We start from the raw sequence: 6000 nt of genomic DNA, 5'->3' as shown, positions 1-6000 counted from the left end.
ATTTGCACATTTTCAAACAATTGATATGTTGTTGTTTACAAATGCTTACTATTGCTTATTAAGTGTTCTGGTTAAAAGAGGACCGCAGATTTTAATTGGGCAATTTGAATCCACCCCAGCTAGATTAAAAATGTGCCATAGGATTTACAGAGCCGAGTTCTGTCCATGTTGTCTGGGTGTCAGAGCTGGTGATGTTATTATGCTACTGTATTGTCACTGGTTAACTGCTGACAGGAGGTCCTCATGAGGGCCAGTGGTTGTGGGGTGATCTTTCATATTTCTTCATTGGTTATGTGATGCAAATAAGAAGTACCAGGCTGTTGGTATGGCTGCTTCATCTATCCTTTGTGTGTTTAGTAATCTTGACAAAACTTGAAAGACTGTTCTTGAACACCCACTCTGTTCACAATTCAAGCAAATGCTTGGAACTCGGCAAACAGCCAATCACCTGGAAAGGTAATAGACATCAAATGTATCCATTTTATTGCCAGAATGCACATAGTAACATCCCATACTTGACATTGCGAGCATGTCCCCACATAGCAGTCTTAAAAGCACCATTAAAAACTTCTAACAAGCCATTGACTGAAATTGTAAAATAATGGTCTTTAACGACATCCGAACAGGATTTTTATGTCATACATTAATCCAGAATTAAAATATTAAATTTACATTTTTGATGCCTTTAAAAGAACACACCTTTCTGCTGCAGAAGGTGAATTTCTCCATACAGAGTTTCTAGTCAAGACTTTTGTTTGAACCCCAAAGAAGTTGTAATAGGAAGCTGAAATTCAGATCCTTTTTTTGGGTTGGATTAGGATTTCACAGCAAAGCAGTAACTTGTCCAGTTTTGTAGACATCTCGTCAAAGCGCTTCCTGCCATACGCAGCACGTTGCATTTCTTGGCCAAGTTTTCATGGGAATAGAAAGGCCTGCTTATGGAGCAAGAGCAATCAGCATACAAATCCTCAGAGACCAAAAAGCCATTTCCCTCTTTCTCAGTGATGAGACCCAGCAGCAAGTTTTGCCCCTCTCGCAAACTTTTCCCATAATGAGAGCACTTAGACGTCTCTGACCACACTTATACGCAGGGAAAAGAGGGAGGATTAAATGTGGGTACGTTAGATGAAGGGATAGATACCCACTCTAAATGAAGATATATTGCATATTTGCAGCAGATGAGGTGGCAAAACTATAAAGCAGCACGGAGGTTTAAATAATGAAAAGCTTACTGATCAAAGGGAGAGGAAAAGTGATGTATTTAAGCAGGTCAGAATCTTTAAAAGCTGTTTTATTTATGCGCTTTTTAAAAGAAAGTCATAGTCAATATTTGGCAGCTGTGACATTAACGAGCAAGTATTATAAGGGAGGGGGATTCATAAATATGCATAAAGATATTAGTGGGGTGTTAACAGTAAGCACCTGTCTACTTAACCGTGACAGGAGCTGTGTGAGTGACTTTACAGAGACCCCTCCTCCTGACGGAGCCACATGTGTCCTTCTTTACTTAACGTCGCCTCTCCCTGCCAGTGACAGTGCTACTGACAACCCACACTTGGAAAAAAAGAGAACATGTTTTCAGAGATGTCAAACAGTGATGGTGAAAGCTCAAGGTTAGAGTTGCTCGTTCACTCGTTGGCTGGCACATTCGGCAGCCAGCCTGCCTGCCTACTCTTCCTTTGCACTCTGTGTATACTGGCTATTCACATTGTGGAATTAATAATGCATTTTCATATTTTTTCCCCATCTCAATATGTGGGGAATAGCATAGCATCTGTCAAGTCGAATTCTAAATCCAACTGTCGAAAGTCAAAGGGTTATCCATTTTTTTTTTCTTCTATTTTGTCATTGAGAGCTGAGAAGCTGTCAGGGGTATTAACTTTGACAGTGCATTCTTCTTTACCTCTGGCATGCGCATGATTATGTCAGACGTTTTATTAAAGAGGGTTAATCATCCTTCTTTGTCCCCTCTGTTGAAGCACAGGTTTTTATCTTCCTCCAGTCATAAAATGCCAAAAAACATTATTTGGAATTTCTGCAATAACCAGTTACGATACCCAAAGCAAAACTCAAAATCACACCTCAGTGGCTGTCCCTTGTTGACAGTAGGTGGTAAAAGCAATGATGAGGTAGAGGAAGAGAAAGAGAAACAAGTAGAGTGGAGGAAAAAAGTGATGGCCATCTGGGATGACTCAACATCTATGCCAGGGATTGTTGAATGTAACACGTGCATCTCTAACTGTCACACACTGTAGGATGCCAGGCTCAGACAGATGCAGGACCAAAGGTGCTGTTGTTTACCGCTGTGTTCCTTCTCTCCTGCCCTCCCTTCATCCTCCATCCTCCCATTCTCTGTTTATCTCTACGGGAGACAGGCCCCCTCGTGCTTCAGTAACGCAGGTGCTGTGTGGCTGATCTGAATGTGATGGCAGCAAAAAAAAAAAATGTTCTGGCGAGGAGATTGAGAGTTGTAGTGGGTCAAAACCCAACAAGCTGTGCTGGAAGGCCGTGCTCTTTCTCACCTCTCCATTTTTCCTAGCACCAGGTGGTGCATTGCCCGCTTCCACCTGCTCAGCTGAAATGCCACTCTGCCTCCCCTGGACGATCAACATGTGCCATGCAGATTACTTACTAAGGCAAAGAGGCAGACAAAGAGGACAAGGAGGTTGGTAAACATGCTGACCTTGTCACAGCTGACTTGTGCTTCCAGTGTGCCTTTAAAATAACTTTGAAAACTTCAAATGTAAACACAGATGCGGTGAATGATTTTAAACCATATGCACTAATGAATTTTGGGATACTTTCTGAAATACTTTTTAAAACAATAACTATTCTTTATGTGCTTCATCAAAACACACATTCTCAGACTTGAGAGTGTGTTATATTGTTCTCCCCTTCCTCTCACCCATCCGCTGTATTTGTTCTTTTATATGTTTTGTGCACTAAAGACAGAGAGATTTGGGCCTCTTGCACCACTTGGGACCACTGAGAGCCAACCTTCTCAGACTTCTGGCTAACCTTCATGTTCGATCAATAATTCTCCATAGAGGCTCCATCTTTGGAGTTTGTTTGATTCTGTTCTCCTGCTTGCCTTGCTACTTACATCACAGCTAAGATGATGAAATTTATCAAACTTGATGCTTTTAACCCAATATGAACTTGAGCAAATTCAGAAACGGGAGCAGAAAAGCACAGCAAACTTGTGTATTTTTGTCGCAAATGCAGCCAGTTGTGGAGCTCTGACTAAGTCTTTATGCAAGAGGGAAGGTTTCCCATTCACCATCAGCTATTTGATACCCAACAAAAAAATACCTTTAGCCTGGAAGATGGATGGACTTTGGTTGATCTGACAGAGGTCAATGATTTCCCTTCCCATGTCAGCTGAGAAGTAAACACCGGGACACAGGCAGCTATTTCAGCTCTGTGTCTGGACCCATGAGCTCTGCTGTGAAGCCTAAGATCCCTATCTCTGAGAATAGAAAAAGAGCCTGCCCGCCGTTCTTTCCCCCTCCCCTTCATCTCTGCCCCACACCACACCACCCCGTCCCCTGTCCTCTTACTTTCATTACGCATTTTTTGTTTATGCTTGGGCGCAACCGTGGCTGTTCCTGATGGTTTGAGGTCAGGCGTGACTGGCCACGGGTTACTCTAAATAAATACACACGGACTAGCCAGGAAGGAGCGGGTAGGCTGTACTTGCTGCCGAATCACCCTTGATTAATCAGCTGGCAGATTCAGGGTGACTTTTTGTGTACACTCTCCACCGTCGCCATTCCTTCCCCCCCTCCAATCGACTCCCCACTCTCTCCAACCCACAAACCCACTGAAGATGATGGAATCAGAGCAGCACAGACAGGGCAATCCAGGCAGCCAAGCAGATGGAGCGTTGCAACACAGTCCTGCATCTGCAATACACATGATTATAAAACAAAGGCGCGCGTATGCGCTCCTAAAGATGTACACAAAGGCACAAATAGGATTGCACACAAAACCTTCTGACCAGCTACTTCAGCTTGTGGTCTCTAACTAAAGTGACATAGTACTATTTTCAAGACCATAGTGGAAGCAGACTCATGGCCTTCTGTCTTATCCTGTGGAGCCAGCTAAGTGAATAAAAACGCATTATTACTCTGTGGATGGAGAATCCAATCACTAGAGACCGTCTAGTGATTAGATTAGATTTTTGTAACTCCAGGACTAGATTTTGCAGTTTTTTCAAATAAAAAAATGTGAATGTGTGCACATTCGCACATAGGCTCATAAAGGGATTGTAATGCCAGCAGTTAGTAATAATTATATGGTGCTTTTACAGCGCAGTAGCTTGACTGCAAAAACAGCTAGGCTGAAGTGTCCAATTGATCTGATTTGAAGCAACATCAATATAAACAAAAGCTTTACACACAGCAGGCTATAAGCTATAAAGCGTCATTCTCCACAGTATCCAGCTCTCACTTCACCTTCTTTCACCTCTTGCCTCTACCAGCCCATCAAGTTCACCTCACAGTGGAGTGCACACCAACCGGCACCTTGACTGGCATCATTAGGGGTGGTGCTGTTCTCTCACCTGTCAGCTCCGCTCGACCATGCCTCAGTAGTGCTTCAGATAGACCACGCAAACTCCTGTCACTAACGCTGATCCTTTCCTCTTGTCCAGGCTCTATAGCTCTACCCCTCACCCCACTTTGCATTCTCTTTCGCCTGCCCTGGCCTTCAGGCTCCTGCAGCTGCCATCCCAGCATCCAGCCCACTTCCCCCCTGCTCCTGCTTCACTTCAAGTTCTCAACCCCAACTTTAGACCTAGCCCCCGGCCTTAGCCCCCCGGCCCCCGTGCCTATGTTGCCCCCAGCATGGATGGACCTATCCTCGGGCAAGGTGTGGCCCCATGTGGCCCGCCTGTCCAGAATACAGGTTATCAGCTGTGATCGCCGCAATAGACTTCTACCCGAACCTGCTGCCCTGAGGGGATGAAGAGAGTGAGAAACAGAGAAGAAAAGAGAGAGTGAGAGTAGACTGAGCAAAAGAGGAAGCTGATGAGTGAGGGGAGAAGGAGAATAGAAAAACAGAAAAGAGAGGAGGTAGTGATAAGGACGAAGTTTTGCCTGGAGGCAGGGATGAGGCAATCAGTACCCCTCAAAACCTAGCAGGCAGTTGGAGACCACCACAGGCATTTCTACAGAAGGAGAACATGAGGGGCTTTCAGGTGTGTGTCAAACACTAAGCAGCATGCTCTCTGTTCTCCAGTTCCTCTCCACAGCAGTGTGTTTTAACCACCCTACAGACAGCCTCCACAAAATCCAAACCAGACAGATCTACTGTTTTTTTGATGAATGCCTAATCCTAGAAATTCCTATAATCCTTTTCTTTTAATTTATCTTCCTTTCATTCATTTTATTTTCTTCTTCTTAACTTTTTATTCATTGGTGCAACTGCTGTGTTTGTTTATCCAGTTACCCTAAATTAACTTGAATGGATCTGATTATTGGGTGCTGTAACATTCTCAGTCCAACAGATTTCATATCTGTTGCTGGACAATTGTAAAACCAAACCATATGCCACCAATTGTTTCAAATTACCCTGGATCCAGATTATCAGCACTAAAAAACCTGTCCGAGTTTGAAGCATCATTAATTCTCCAGCCGTTTTGTTTGGCAATGAGATTGCCAAGAACTCAGTGAGTGTTGGTTTGTTATCGTGGTCGCAGACATTGTAATCAGGCCTCAATAATCACACTTCCAGAAGCGGAATGTGCCTGGGGCCCACGCCAACAGACTCTAATGTGGGGCACCGCGGACCGCTACCCTGCAGACACACGGGGCTGGCAGATGGAGGCTGCCATTAAACATGGACAATCAAAGAACACAATCGCTGAGCAATATGTCAGACACCGAGAGGAAAGGGAGTAAAAGATGCAAGGGCTTAGTACAAATTTAGTATCATTATGGGAATCTGCATAATTCCTGATTACGGTGAATGCTGTGCATAAGATCCAACACATGGAAC

Source organism: Perissodus microlepis, chromosome 19 (assembly GCF_051167445.1).
Source record: "Perissodus microlepis isolate ML-2025 ecotype Zambia chromosome 19, ASM5116744v1, whole genome shotgun sequence".
Taxonomy (NCBI): Eukaryota; Metazoa; Chordata; class Actinopteri; order Cichliformes; family Cichlidae; genus Perissodus; species Perissodus microlepis.
This window is presented reverse-complemented; position numbering follows the sequence as displayed.